Consider the following 16049-nt stretch of genomic DNA (forward strand, 5'->3'; position numbering starts at 1 on the left):
ATTGATGAAATGATTACAAATCCTAGCTGCACAAACCAGTATCGTCGCAGCTAGCATGGACACAAAATAAAGCCTGATGTTTACATACGGCACCCTCAAAACCAGTTTAGCCAATTCTCCTGACGTATATTCATAAATGGAGCAAAATGGCAGGGGAGTTGATATGCAAAGACACGATTGGGTGTTATTCCCTACTAAAACAATTATCTGCTGGCTAATTGGGATCACTACACTTGTGTTAGCACTGGATATAGTTTTCATCAACTGTTATAATATGGTACCAACTCATGGAGAATTTAAAGAAAAAATTAAATTCCCAAACGTGAGAAATTACCAAATTACAGAGCAATCTTTAGCATTTTAATTGAGCAGTTTTCAGAATATGGGGGGAATGATTCATGCAGTTCCCCACCTCCACAAGCGATTTTTGCCAACCCATCTGTCACCCCAAATGTTTCGTCCAAAGCAACCCCATCGGTGGGCTTCTGCTCCCTCTGCTGGATCTACAAAATTCCCTATTAATGGACCCAAACTGGTTTCCTCAGGAGGCAAGAGCACAGCTTCATCTGGTTTCACCAGGAGAAAGACTGCGCCCTCAAACTGCCTCCGAAATGGTGCTGGCATCCCTACTAAGACTGACGAATAAACAGCTGTAATATTTTTAAACAAACAAAACCCCCTAAAAACATAGGGGAAGAGCAGTTAAAAGCAACAGAACTAACATATTATATATATATATATAAAATTATTTTTTTTTAACGGTCTCTGAAAAAAGGGTGTAATCAACACTCATGTAAGCTTTCGGTGTTTCCTCCCAGCTTTACGGTTGTCTCCTCTTAACACACGAGTGTGCTGCAACATGACATGATGGCTTGCTGCCACGTGTGATGGGAGAAAAAGAAAAAAGTCATCCTCACAATGGATAATAAAAGTCTTGCCTCTGCATTCCAAGTCAGAAACAAATAAAAACTGCATGCCATTAAAACCTCTGTTCACGTGAGCTTTCACTACAGATGCTTTTAGTGTCTGACTACTTTGAAATCACAAGTGTTGAACTGGTGACTCTCATCTTCCCATCAGTAAACCGATCCGGTGATAAAATGTGAAGGGCTTGTGCTATTTGCATTTTTACTCAGTTTAGTCACAGATCACAAAATAAATTAGTAAATTGAGCTACAAGGCTTCCAGTCTGCAGCAACCAAACCTTCCAAATAATCATCTATGCTTAAATACACAAATACCTCAAAATGTAATAATTTCTTTGTCAACTAAAACAGTTACAAAAATTCCATCACTCAAATGCTTCTGCACAATGATTGCTTTAAAGAAATACAAATGAAAGTGCACAATTTCTCCTTAATATACTCCAGAGAATTAAAAATATCCAATGAACTGAAATGCTGAAGTCACCCATGGTATTCCTTCAGAGCTGTCAAACACCATTCCTCCAGTTTAATAAAAGAATCAAGAGCTGCGTTCTTGTTTAAAAGATCAGCAATCCTGACACAGTTCAGGTGTCTGTATCACAAAACCCACTGCCACAAATGCCAGCAATTAGCATCATTACTGGCAGCATCTGAAAAGCAGCCAAATTCGTGCAGAATGAACAAATCTCCCACTGCTCAGGCCGATCCTTCCAGGTCAGGTCTGAAGCGCATTCCCGGACCTCGCCGGGGAATCTGCAGCACTCCTGTTACGCTGTTTATCATGCTTCTGCGGCTGGGCACTTACACAAACGGCTCTGAAAAATTGTAACTCCGCAAAAAAATAGGGACTTGGCACGTTAAATATCAGGTCTCTGTTTACCATCAATTATTTTGTTAGATATGTCCAGGATAACAATCGAAGTGCAATGTAACTGTGGCTGTGTCAGAACTGGGTCGCTCGGATGCTGAGGTTGTTCCCGATGCAGCCCTGAATTGTCCCTTTCAGTGGCATCTTAGCATCCGCAGTCAAACCTTCTTTTGATAAACACCTATATTAAAAATATTTAAGTGTTCAAAATATTACTCCTTTCATTCAGATGCTCGTGACTCCAAACAGTGCTCCAGTCAACACATTACAAATGCCTAAACAGGCTTCACTATCACTTTACATCTTCTTAGCAAATTAGGTATAATAGTTAGTAAATGGATGTGCTGAGGGCATTGTAAAGTTGCCACTCAGCTATGCAATAATAAAGGGACTATGCAGTTCTGAAAAAACTGACAAGTGTGCCACGGGAGCTTAAAAAAAAAAAAAAAAAAAAAATCACAGGAACTCAGTATTCCACTGGGTATAAAAATACAGTGGCGGTGATTTATTTTCTTCACGTATCAGAGAAATATTAGAGATGAGAAGGTGCGTGGTTTCGGTTTGCAATGCTTTGTTGCAAACGTGTGATTTGTTCATTGTCACTGCTCCAGGGGTGCAGGCACACACTTGATCCATCACCGCGCGCTCCTTCCTGACGCTAATCTCATCTCCCCGCTCCGATATTTCCCAGCAATAGTGGTCATCTAAATACTGGTAATCCTTTTAGCAGGCACTAATAATTATGCATTAGCACAAATAACATTAAAGCTTTTTTCAAATAATTACATATATAATGGATGTGTCTTTAAAAAGTTGTTTACAGCTAATTAACCAATGAATAATTGTTTTCTCTTCCTGAAACAGGAGAAAGCTTATCTTGGAGTCACAGTTAAAAATGCTTTCTTGCTCCCTTTTTAAAAGATGTTTTACAGATGTTGCTAGCAATTAAAACTGTTAAAGCACTATTAAACCAAAATTTCTTTATTAAAGGGATTACTCAACCCAGTTGAATTGTTTTTTAAAGTACTGGATTACTTCGAATAATTTCCAATTTGGATGATCAGTGAATGGCCTGAAATACCAAGACCCTATTCTAAATAGTTCAGATCCTTTACTACCACGAACCAGGCTGCTTGTTGCTATATGACTAGTTTAATTGTGGGCTGTAATAAAGGTCATAATTAATATCCCAACACAGACACTAACAAACAATTTTAAATTGCCAGCATAATCAAATGATGCAAACATCTATGAGCTACAAAAGTTCATTGCCGCAACTGACAATTTCTTAATTGTATTCAGTCATTCATGGAAATTTTATTAACATCGAACTGATGTATCCTGCCCTTACTCTGTCACAACACCAGGGATCTAATTTCATTATTTTCCACAAGATTTGCTTGACTACTGCCACGATTCTAATATTGCTTTAGTCCAGATGTTTATGCTATTTAAATTAGGAAGAAAAGGCTTTTGGGTAAACACAATTAAACAAGTTTTTTTTTTCTCTCTTTTTTTTTTTTCCCAAATTTAGTTTAACAAACTTCTTTTAATTAACGAATAAAGCTGCAGAGTAGATGGGTTTTCCCCCCTCACTTTTTATGCTCATTCCCCCCGTGTGCAACATACATTGAGTGTATGGCTCCAGCCATTCCTAACACAGCAACTTCTTAATTTTTCACTTACACACGAGTGTTCATTAAAGTGAAAGACAGCAGTGCATGACAACTGCACTTTTACACTAAAATCAATCCCCAATATATTTCAGAGCGTAACAGAAACAGTTTAAACCTGCCTCCCTCCTCCCATGGTGTTACACCTCCGAAGTGGATCTAGGACTGAAGGATAACCTGTATTTCTAATGTCTTAAGTGTTCAAAATTAATGTAGAGCATCAACTCCCCGTGACAGCAGAGGAACCCGTACAGCTGGAACGCCGGCATCCAAAGGAGAATTTTGCTTCTGCTTTTTGATACCATTTGAATACATTAATTTTCTTCTCCTGTTGGACAACAGGATTTCATTCACATAAAATCTCTTTCCTAGAAATTAATGCTATAATGTCTCAAGTAGGATTCTCCTCCTTTTGTCTATCTGAGAGAAAACTCTTCTCATATAAAAATATGATATTTTCCATGAAGGAGCTAATAAACATAAGCACACATTTTAAAACCACACAGTATTATTTCAGTAAGGTCAAAATGTGACGGAATAGCGAGCACACCCTTCCACACCAGAGGATATATATGTGAATATTATTCCTAACTAAGTGCAAAACTTGATAACTTCAGTATGCACAACACAGTCTTTCAAAAATAAACCGTCTTGAGACAGTATTTTTAAAGGAGCTGCACTAGATTGTCAAACCAGCATTTTGTCAACATTTGTAAAAAGCCTGAATAATTTGTGTGATTTCAGCCAACTGAAGATTCACACCGTGCTGTGCCAGACAGTCGTCAGATGCACTGAAAACTTACTGCTGTAATTAGTTAGCAACTGCTTTTATAATTCACCAGCACAATGATATTTATAAATAACCTCAGTATTTGCTGTCCTTATGAAACCGCGTGTTTATTCTGTGTGCAGAAGAGGTCATTAGCACCTTTTCACTCTGCAAATTCCTTTCCTCCCCACAACTGCGGTTGAAGGATGACACAACTTGATTGATCTACACTATTATTCTTTTGGTGTGTCTTACATTTCTCAGAAGAATGCAGTTCTTATTCCATCACTCACAAAATTTTAACGTGCAGGGGCACTCGGGAAGCCAAAAGTCAGATTTGGTTGTCGCGGACGCCGTTTTGTTTTGCTACATTGCAGGGAGAGAGTTCTCAGGGCTCTGCGAGCCCTTTGGGAGCCGTGCCGCGACGCAGCGCGTGTGACGGTAAGGCCAGCTTCCCATGCTAATGCCTTTCCACGCTACCCTTGTCCTTCTGGAATTCACTATTATTCTTTTGTACATGACTACGAACAAAATCCAGGCAGGAAGTTGTACTTATGCATGCAGAGAACATGCTGCAAAACTTTGTTTTTAAAAAGTGCATATTCACATTATAGAAGTGTAACACACCTATTAAAAAATTATCAAAACATTTTGTGTGCACAATTCATACGTATTTTCCGCAAAATGCTTCAAAGCCCCGGTACTCCACCTTTAAGCGTTGCTCTAGTTCCATCATGTGCTAATATGGAGATCTATGTTTGGCAATCTTTCCAAGTATACCATGTCAATTTTGCAAAAACTAAAAATATTGTTGAAAAAATATTATCCCAAGAACATACGTAAAATTATAAATATTCAGCACATCAAGCTTTTGATATACTTTAGTGCACATGAACTGAGTAGCTGTCAAAATTACAACAGGCAACTCAAGTAATTATGCAGATTTATGCAAAACATTAACAAGAAGAATTAAATGCACAAATGAGGTGGCTACACTTGAATTGTTAAGATTATGAATAATTACCATGAATCTTTTTGCTCTTAATATAACTTGTTTTTGATAAACAAAGCCTTAATTATCAGAATACTTTTGAGAATTTTGGTGACCTTCATTAATCTTACAAAACAAGTCTCTTGTGTTCTGCATTGTAAAAGGCACATGCTTAGAATAAGTACACAAACCATGGGAAAAGCATATGTTAATGGCTACTACAAACCCGCGAACGATACCTCCGGTTTGAAGTAGACCGCATTCTGCACACGTAGGTGAAATAATATTCAGTATTTGGAAGTACTCTAGGCTGAAAAATATCTGACAAAGGGTAGGAGAAGGCTGCTATATGAGAAATTATTTCATTTTGCAAAATAACAGGTTATTTTAAGAAGAGAAGTGAAATATCAGCCTACTAATTTCTCATCTCTAAGATACAGTAGGTGCAATAAATCATTTACAAAAGCAATACAGAACCCAAAACATCCCCGCCCCCACCCAGCAACTCATATTAGTCATCTCCTCCAAGGCTCAGCTTTCGCTAGGTGAACGCGGACGCCAGGCATCCGCATTTTACGCGCTGGCATCCAGCTGCCAGGCAGAACGCGGAGAGTGATTTTTACTCTGCTTCACTGGTAATTTCGACACTGCCCTCTTCCTTTCAGAGGAACAGTGGGACCTCTTTATGTCCCCTCAGTTAATTTCAGAATTAATTTGCAACGCTGTCATCAACGGCGTAACAATCCACCGATCAACAGTTGCAATTCTTCATAACACTGTCAAACTCCCAGCTGCCACCGTGGCAGCCGGCTTCGCCCAGGCCCAGACACTCTGCCTTGGGACCAGGAGTAAAGAAGAACTTTGGAAGCATTAAGTCTTTAATGCCAGCCACACTCCTCCTTCCCTAGAGAGCAAGCTGTCAGATCGACGGTGGTTTTGTCATAAAATCTCTCCTAGGGACTTAAATTTGTTTTGACAAATATCAAATAGCTTTGATGCATAAAGATTAACTTCAGGAGGTCATAATTAAACAAAAAACAAACTTGCATTTTGCTGGCACTTGCATCACTTTGTATCGTCGCATAACAAGAACAAACCAAACGCCATCCGGACAACTGAAGCCCTGTACAACATGAGCCTCTGCTTAGAATGAACACAGCTACAAAATTCCTGTTCTCCCTGAGAAAGTGTGTGAGCTCGGCCACGCTTCCGGAAAGGCTTCGTCCAGCATGTCTCTGTGTAATGCAAACCTGGGGCCACCATCACCATCCCATTCCTGACTCTGAACTCCAGTGAGGAAGAAACCCTTCTCTCTGGGAGCCTGCTCCTCCTCCCCGTGCTGCCCGGCTCCGCTGGCCATCAGAGACAGACTACAAGGCTACACACGTGCCACACAGCCGACGCAGCGGCTCTTCGCCCTCCATGGCTATACTCGCTGTTTGGGCAGGCAGAACCAAGCATGAAGGCAATGAGTTCTGAACTTCTCTCCCCATGAGCTCAAACCTCTTCCGGAGGACATGCTCAGGCACGTGCAGGTGGTTGGACACACTGCTCCCCCCCAAGTGCCAGGCAGCATGGTAGTTCTCTGCTCAGCCCCTGTGAGACGCTCCGTCAGGAAATGCCTGGAACAGGACTGTGTGACTATAAGTGTGTTCACCTACTCGAGTACTAGTTGGAAGGAGAGATTTTCAGCTAAACGAAGCAAGAGGCTCAGAAAGTGACCCATCACAAATGCAGATTCCATAAAGGTACCAAGCCAACAGGCATGTTGATGGAGGCATGCTTGCTGTCTGTCCACAGAGCAGACATAACGTGAGGCAGCAGTGCATGCTTCCCCCCATTCCCATTCCTCTCCTGCCAGTGCTCCACTGCCTTGGAGAGGTCACTTTTATAGCCGTAAGGAGAGACCAGTTTTCAGATCCATTCGATCCTTGGTTCCTTTTACAAAAATATTAATTAGAATATCAATTCCAAGGTCTTTTTTCAAATGAAAAAACTGACGTTCAACAAGTGGGTACTGCATCAAGGCCTCCAAATTATGTCACATCAGCCAATGAGGAGCCAACAGTCAACACTTTCCATTCCCAACTGGCACTTCTGCATACGCAACAAGATCTTGGATGCGTGTTTCACTGATCTCCCTGTGCGGCAAATCTAGACTCCCAAGAGGTCTCCATCAATTTCTAAGAATACAGGTAACGTTTCACTACTTTTACCAAATAGGGTAAATATTTTAATTAGCATAGTAAGAAACATGGTAACCTATTCCAGCTGAACTGCATAAACAAATAAGCAAGGAGACTTTTGCTGTGTTATTTCATCTGCTTTATGAGCTGCTTGTGAGCTTAAAAACTTTAGTAATTCAAAATCATATTAATCAACACTAACCTTCCTCAGCAGAGTAAAATCCTGATGTCCACTGATGTCAACAGCCAACTCCAGTTGATGTCAGCAGGGTCACATTTTTACCAGCCTGCCTCTGCCACTGCCTTCGGCACAGACACTAACAGAATGCCAGCTTGGGAGAGGAAGATGAGAAAGACAGGCAGGGATCAGAGATGAAAATTATAAACGGCATAGATTTAGTGTACTATAAGCACCCTCTATTTCATAAAAGAAAAAAAGGTAGTTCAAAATCCATGCCTTGGCATGATCCTAGGAATCAAAGAACAGCAACTTCTGTGGTATCAAATTATTTTTCAAGAGCTGCTCAAAGCAGACACACACTGCTGGCCTCAGACCTTATATGCAAGTTTCTTATATAGCCCCAATTTTTATAGTCATGTAAAAATAAAACTAAAAAAAAAAAAAAGATTGGGAAAGAGGAGCCTTCCCATGAAAATTCTGACAAAACCTTAATGGCAGCAGCACTACTGGGAGCTGCTATAATCATAATATTCTTACTGCCACTTCTGCCTATTTTCTTTAGCTACTCTACTAGCAGCAGTCATTTCCTAGATAATGAGCCTGTTTTGGAGAAAGGCTAATTTAGAAAATCAGAACGGGGTTACCACCAGCAGACATTGTTTTCTTAATAAATGATCGTTTTATTTTGAATAGATGTGCAGTGATACCCTGTCAAGATGTTCTTGCTTTACATGAAATTTCCCAGTATTCAAAAGGTTAGAGTGTAACATTTTTCTTTAAACAGACAGCATTGACACAATTTTCACTAGTTCCTTATGTAAAAGGATGAGAAATAATCAAGTTTACTAAGGAGACAACATTTATTTAGAAACGCAAGAAATTGCTAAGTAGCTACTGCACCTTTTTTCCCACTGGAGTCTGTGTACAGTGGCCACAAAATACCGCGCAGCACTTTAAGGGAACAAAAAATCACGTAGGTCATCACCATGCAAGAATGATCAATTTTTTAATCTAAAGTTGACTTGCTGAGTTTTTTAATCTATGCCAAAATAGGATTTGCAGCCTGATTTATCCTGGATTAATCAGGCTGGACTACAGGAAGCTTGCATTAGCGACTCTACAGTATATGAAGCCTGACTCAAGCTGTCGAGCCAGATACGGATGGAAAAGGCTTCTGTCACGTTGGTCAAATTCACAGGGCCGCTTGTGCTTGAATGCACACTGTTCTCTACTGCAGAAGATTCCTGAAGTCATCTAAGTGTAAGGTAAGGAACAGCCACTGCCAGGAGAAGAAAGGAAGGAAGAAGCTATTTCCTAAGATTTGTTGGAATAGCTTCCTCGGAGGTATCAGCAATGCGATCTGCACGCTGTGCGGATTCCAAACCAGCAAGTTTAGCATAAGCTGGAGCGATCCAGAACTGCGGTAACAGCTGCGATGCTGATCAAGCTCCACAACAAGCTATGCAAATCACTTGCTGTTGGCACCTGGCTCTATCATTAAGAACAAAACCCTACAGCAAACAAGAAAAAAAAAAAAAAGAAATAATGACAGATTCTCACTGAAAAAAAAAAAAAAAAAAAAGAAAGAAAGAAAAAAAAGCAACCATTTGATACATTCTCATCTCTAACAATTTCTAGACAACTTAATCTTCCTCAAACTCAGCCTTCTCTTAACAACAGGCTTTTATCCCAGAAAGCTAGTAGATATCTGCTTTAGATAGACCAGGCCTACTTCAGACCTAATGGGTAAATGAATTCAAAACCCGAGATGCCACCACACTTTTCATCAATGTTTTCTTGAGCTTGGCCATTTTACCATTCAATAAATCCCAGTGGCAGCAGCGTTGGCTAGCAATGAGCTTTTGGCTCAGGCTAGGCAGACCACCGTCCAGCCAGGCCTTGAAAACACAAATCCAGCATTTAGCCTTACCTAGAAGCTGGTCAGAGATGAGTCCCAGTCTAGTACTCCAAAACCTGCTCAGACATCCACACAGTGAGATTCAACTGCACAGTTAGCCGCGTTCTCTACCTTAAGTCATGGAGAGACTTTTGAGAGTAGCTTACAGGTAAGGGACCTCGGGACGACGCTGAAAAAGGTAGAGCCTGCAATCGCAGCTCAGTACAAAGCTCAGGGGGAAATGAGAGCAGGGCGCACTTGCGCAACCGCCTTCCCAGTCCTCCCAGGCGGCTCCCGGTACCAGATTCACTTCTAAGCATGGGATAGAAACACAAGTGGCAGAAGGGGGACAGCTGTGACATTCCCCAAAGCCTTCAGAATGGCACGTTTTTCCTTTCCTTTCACTTATCACTCGTGATAGTAGTGTCATTCTCTTGACTGCTTTACACCAGTCGGCAACAGGAACGTGTAGGAAGTTTGCTTTTCCAGCGTGCCTTCACAGACCTGGCTCTGCAGAGACCTGGGTGCGTGAGATGCGGGATGTTTCCATGCACATCGATGCAAGGCAAAAATATAAAACACAGATAATCAGTTGTTTTCTGAAGATTCTGTAGTCTTCAGAGGTTTTGTCTGGTGAAACAATCTCTAATTTACTACTCTAAATAACCATACTCGCATTCTGCGGCTGTCAGTTGTGCATTAAAGGTTCTCAAAACACCCCAAGAAGCCTGCCAGATATTGGAAGATGGAAAAAAAGTGTCTCCCATCATCAAGCCTTTCCAAAAATAGATGTATTAAGATCAGAGAAAACCAAAATGTCAAGAGGAACTTAGCTTTCAAGTTCCCTTTAAAGCCGTTCAAAAAATCCTAAAGCCACTAAACAAGTGGCCTAAATTTTCTCCTTTCCTTTGGCAGATGTATAATTGAGGTTTGCTCTTAAAATAAGGTAAAAATAAACAAACATTATTAGAGGGAATTCATTCCTGGAGAGATTTTACAGCTGAACATTTCTCAGCGTATGGAAGATGCTACATAAAATGCTTTTTAATCAAAATCCTCTTGATCACCAGCCACAATTTTCCAGCCCTCTGAGCACTTCTCTCCAGATCTGCGTGGTTACACTTTCAACATCAGCCTTTTTGAGCATTACTCTTTTGGTCTTGGTGCAAGTTAGAAGAGCAGTGACAGGGAACTTCATATAGATTCACACCAGGCTCTGCTCCCTCTCCACACATAAACGGACACGAGAGGAACTGTAAAACTGATGCACTTGAGGTCAAAATGGAACAAAGTCACTGCTGTAAAGATATTTACAGAAGAAAATACTCCACACAGCTCTAGTTTGAAAACAGTAACAGTTCTGTACAGTAGTCTAAGGACTTGTACACGCTTCTTTTTCCTTGACTGCTACCGGGTGAATGTACACACGTGCACATCGCAGTCCTTCCCATTGTTACTGACAATAATACAGAAACTAATTGCTGTTTGCTAATGCCTTTGACTTATTTAATCTAGTCAAACATTTTGGTTTAGGGTAATACAAAAATCCCCCTTCTGACATTAAAAAGAGATTAAAATACAAAGTGTTGGTTTTCCAAACCAGTGACAACAATGACTTAAATACCTAATCCCATTAATTACTCACAGTGATCACGGTTTCGCACCGCTATTGCGCTGAAGTGTCAAACAAACAAATATGAGGGTTGTCTGTCTTGTATGTATGCATTCACACAACGTACGCGTCTGTCTCTAGATGAAAGGGAACTCTGAAAAGGTCTGAAAATGTTCTTTAAAGACTTCAATGCTGGTTTTGGTTGTGGGTGTAGCTCTCTATACCTAAAGCTATGCATGTACATAAACTGCACATTGCTGAACATTTGGAAATTTTTAAGAGCTGAAACAGTATCAGCTTCTTGATGTCATGAGCCACAAAACATCACTATTTTGCACCTATTGCCTTTATTTGAGACAGAGCAGTCATTTTAGGAAGCTATTTCTTCTTAATTCATTCCAGTGAATGAAAATAACTATTTAACTGGTAAAAAAGGTTTAGGAATTCTCTTTAAAACTTGCTATTTATTTCTAGCTTGAGTTTATCTAATTTCAGCTTCCATTCCTTTTAACTCTCGTTACACCTTTGTCTTCTCGATGGCATCTGTCATGCCAGTATGGGTTCACCATGTTAATTAAAGCACTAAAATTCAACATAATGATTCTGTATCAGAATGCCATCAGAGTTGTATCAAAATGTTACTACATGCTGACAATGCAACACATTGAGGTTCCTTGGACTCATCAGCAGTTTTCAAGAAAGAAAAAAATAATAGTAATAATTCTGCAAGGGGAATAAGTTTATCAGAAACAAAGATTCCCGTACCCTGGGACTCACCCCCATTTTAGTGTATTCTGTACAGAATGAATATCAGGTACAGATATTTTTTTATATGGAAGATAAAACGAAGAGAGCTGCTCTAAAACTTGCAACCTATATTCTGTACATGATTGTGTTCCATTTGGTTTGCAGAAGTACTCAATATGTAGGAAAATATGCAATTAAGAGCTTTAAAAATATGATTTCTTAGAAAACATGTCTATTAAATCCCTTGTGCTAAGCAGAGGGCCTTTTTCATCAGCATTTGGTGAAAGAGGAGAGAGAAAGACACAGGCCTTTCCCCTTGTTTGGTAAAACTGGCACCTACAGGTCAGCCTTGCCAGTCTAAAATACAGTAGGTAAGCTCAATATTTTCAGTGTCCTCCACGCAGAAGGAATTAGTGAATGCCCTAGATTGGGGAGCGCACTTTAAATCTTCCTGCAAGAACCAGTTTGAGGACTCAGAACTCTACAGTGACTTTGGTAGCATCAGTCTCCATTGGAAGCCTCTTTGACAGGCAGAAAGGGGAGTGTGAAACGGTGTCTAATTCAGAAAAATCACACTGCACTAGTGGGTTGGTAGCCTCACTGTGGCAAAGATGAAGAAAAGTGCCTGTATTTATTCAGCTACAAAGATCCAACAGCTTCTGCTTAAGAGTGAACTTTTTTTTTCCCCCTCACAGTGACTTTCTCCCACAGTTCTGGATCCATGGATCCACACCATTTAAGGACACTATTCCCTATACCATAAATACTCCGTATGAAGAAACGGCTGGAAGTTTGACTATGTGAAAGTTCTAAGTGCCTGAGAGATAACATGTACTGGAGAACACAGAAATAGGACAGAACCTTGCAATCATTTTACTTAAATATCATTTTTTTCAAAGCATAGAATACACCACATGTAAATATAAAGAAATCACAGTGACACTGAAACCGGTGTACAATTCCTCAGTCCTGTAGTCTTTTTGTTTTCAAATTTAACAGTTAATTTTTCACATCAGTCATTTGAGCAGATGATAAGTGGGAAGGGATTTTAGTCATAAAAACTATCATTTGTAAAGGCCTCATTTAAATATGCCTTAATTAGCATTTTCATAACTGAGTTATCAGGTTTCCATTAAACTCTGAAATTCTCACTTCTGTTCCCACTGGACAGATGTCCACATTGCAAAAATAAAAACTGTACAAAATCTTACAACACCAGAGTTGGCAGTAGCTGGAAAACAGTCTGAGAAGAGAGAATGAACGGAAAGAGCCAATCTTTTGCCACCATTTAAGATGGTGTGAGAAAGTTTGTACTATTGGTAAATATATTTTCTTGAGCTAGCAAAAGACAGGAGTCCTGTCCTTTTCTTCAAGTCAATCTGATGTCTTCGATTTGCATTATGTTAAAGAAAATGAAATAAATACAAAGTCTGAAAAGTTACAGAATTTCTTAAACTTTTTTTTTCCCCTCCAGATTATACCACATTTAAGAAATGAAGATGACATTCCTGGGCAGTCTTGGAATGACACAGATCTGGCACGCCTTACGGAACTGTTCTTTCCCAAGACAGAAAAGTACTGAACTTTCTTCCTTCACTGGAACTAAAACATTTAGAAAAATTTCCACAGACATAAAATCCAAACCCTTTCTAGTCCAAAATTCAAAAAGAATAATCTACAGTCAATCTAAAAGCAAAAGCCTAAATACATATAACAATACTTAACAATTATAAAAGCAACTTTTTCTTCTTTAGAGCTACAGTAGAGAGAAAAATCAGCTATAATCATTGCTTTTGAAAATTCAAGATTCCTACTGCACAACACACTTAAAAAAAAACAAAACAAAACAAAAAAAAACCACAAGAAGCTCTCAAAATATTTCCTCCACTGAACAAAGAAAAAATATCAAGCTAAGTGAGGACATCACAGTATTATTTGCAGCAATCATGAGAAGTCAATTTTGGCTTAAACCATGATTGTTATAAACACTCACAAAACATATTATTTACCAGATGGCAATCTTACTCAAGCAAATACATCAAACTTATGTTTCATTATTATCAAATAAGGATGAACTTGCCGCTGGGATAACCTCCAGTAGTTAAACAAACACTCCTCTGTAAAATGAACAGGGGTTTCTGCTCTTTGAGAAGCGTGCAGCGTACTGCACTTCACCAGTACCTCTCACTCCAGTGCCAAAACTTTTATTTTTTTTTTTTTTAAACATAAATACCTTCATGTCCTTATGAAGTTGAATACTTCACCAATGGAGAAGAGAGCAGCAGAAAATGGGAGATGCTGTTTTGTAAGCGTACTTTGGATCAAATTTGACTCTCGGCTATAAAGTTGTGAGCTGACTGAAGCAAGCAGCAGGGCTGCAGAGGTTTTAATGAAAATGCAATGTTGCCTTCAGCCATGACACAGTATAGAAGAGGTGAGTGCTAAGACACTACGGACTGAATTAATTATGTACATTGAGGCATATACAGACATATATTTATGCCTTGGCCACAGCGTAGTAAGCTGTGCCTGACTGAGAAGACTTGGCTGCTAATGCTGACTCTGCCATTGATTTGCCCCATGACCCGAGGCAATTCACTAACACCAAAATCTTCAACCTTAGGCACCTTATTCATATTTAAACCCTTAAACAGTGACCTGATTTCCAAGGTGTTGAACGTATACCACCTCCGCTGAAGTTATAGGTAACTATATATGTATTAAAACAGGAATCTAAGTTTAGGTTTCTTTTTACAAAATTCAGCCATGACCGCTCTTGTCTGAACCAACAATGTTCACCAATGAACTCAATTTACTAGTGCTTCAGAGGAGAAAAAACTCATGTCAAGAAATAGAGATAAGAGAAAAGACAAAGGGTCTGCAGTTGTTCTTACAGAATATATACATGTGTGCATACACATATAGCTATACAAATACATATATATGTATATACATCTGTATCTATATATGGAGATAGGCTTAAGGAATCTACTTTTTCTTTCAAAAAAAAAAGCAGATTCTTTAATGGCTAAAAATAATTAAGAAAAAGGAAACAAAATAAACAAAATAAAGTAGAAGATTAAATCTTTGTTGTACTACAGAACCCATACATGCTGTCCTGGTAACGACATTTCATGCCTGACCACTGTCAGTATTGACATAGTGTGCTGCAAAGCTTTATCATTAGGTGTAGGAAAACCTGAGAAAACTGAAGAAGTCACACATATATTACTGTATTGCAGTGGAATCAGGCCTGTGCTGAAATCCAAACACTGGACTACATTTGACTCCAAAAAGTCAATACCAGAACTCCCACTGACTTCACTGGTAACAAAAACAAAACAAACAAAAAAAAACCAAAACCCCAACCAACCAAAAAAAAAAAAAAAAAAACAAACCCCAAAAAAACCAAACAAAGAAAAAATAAAGAATCATCCTGGTGTTCCTGCCAGGCTATGAGTAAGAGTGATTCTACAGAGATAACAACATATGAAATAGGTTTGCTTCTATTTTTCAAGTACTAAACTCTACAGAGGAAACAAAGTCCACTCTCTGGGTTTTTATAAAGCACCTACCATTTATCATACAGCAGTAAGTTACTGTTGGCCTGCAGTAACTTCAGCAAAACAATACCTATTTTGAGGAAATGATGAGAAATAGGAGGTAACATTCAACAGAACATTTAGGGCAGAGACAAGTGCAGTGAAAATCCTACCAGGAGTCACAAGGAGGATACAGCAAAGCTGTGGCTTGCCTTCTTTTTCCCTTGAATTTCTTCCAAGACTCTTTTGCTATCTGATTAATAACAAGGATGAAGACAAAAACAGGAGGCAGTGACTTGACTCGGTTCCCAGCTGGATGAAATTCTTTCAGCAAATTATTACCTCTGGGCTCCATGTTGCCCCTTTTTGCAGCATGACATGGAAATGAGGAATGTCTTCTCAGGAAGCTGTAGCTCACACGCTGGGAAGCAGAGTGTAGAAGATATCTTAACAAGGAGGTGAACCTGAGTTTCCCTACAAGTTCTAGGGATGAGCCAGCTTAGGGGAACATGCTGTGCCTCCTCCACAGCTCGTCAAACAAACCGCTCGCTTTCCTTTGGGCCTTCCTCCTCTGAGCATTACCATGCATGCATAAACCAGGCTGTAGATGAAATGTATATTTTAAGATCAATTAATCCATATCGTCTATAGCGTGTT

At 39.5% G+C, this 16049-nt stretch overlaps 1 long non-coding RNA gene across 1 annotated transcript in view; it reads right to left on the reverse strand.

Annotated features, from left to right (window-relative positions):
* Positions 1 to 7746, reverse strand: part of LOC147601477 (uncharacterized) — a 374683-nt gene extending 366937 nt beyond the window's left edge. Inside the window, exon 1 of the long non-coding RNA XR_015258237.1 lies at positions 7616 to 7746. This is a non-coding gene — a long non-coding RNA (uncharacterized LOC147601477). The remainder of the gene's footprint in view (positions 1 to 7615) is intronic.
* Positions 7747 to 16049: the final 8303 nt, after the last annotated feature.

The sequence above is a fragment of the Chlamydotis macqueenii genome, chromosome 3, assembly GCF_036417535.1.
Source record: "Chlamydotis macqueenii isolate bChlMac1 chromosome 3, bChlMac1.mat, whole genome shotgun sequence".
In the NCBI taxonomy this organism is placed as follows: domain Eukaryota; kingdom Metazoa; phylum Chordata; class Aves; order Otidiformes; family Otididae; genus Chlamydotis; species Chlamydotis macqueenii.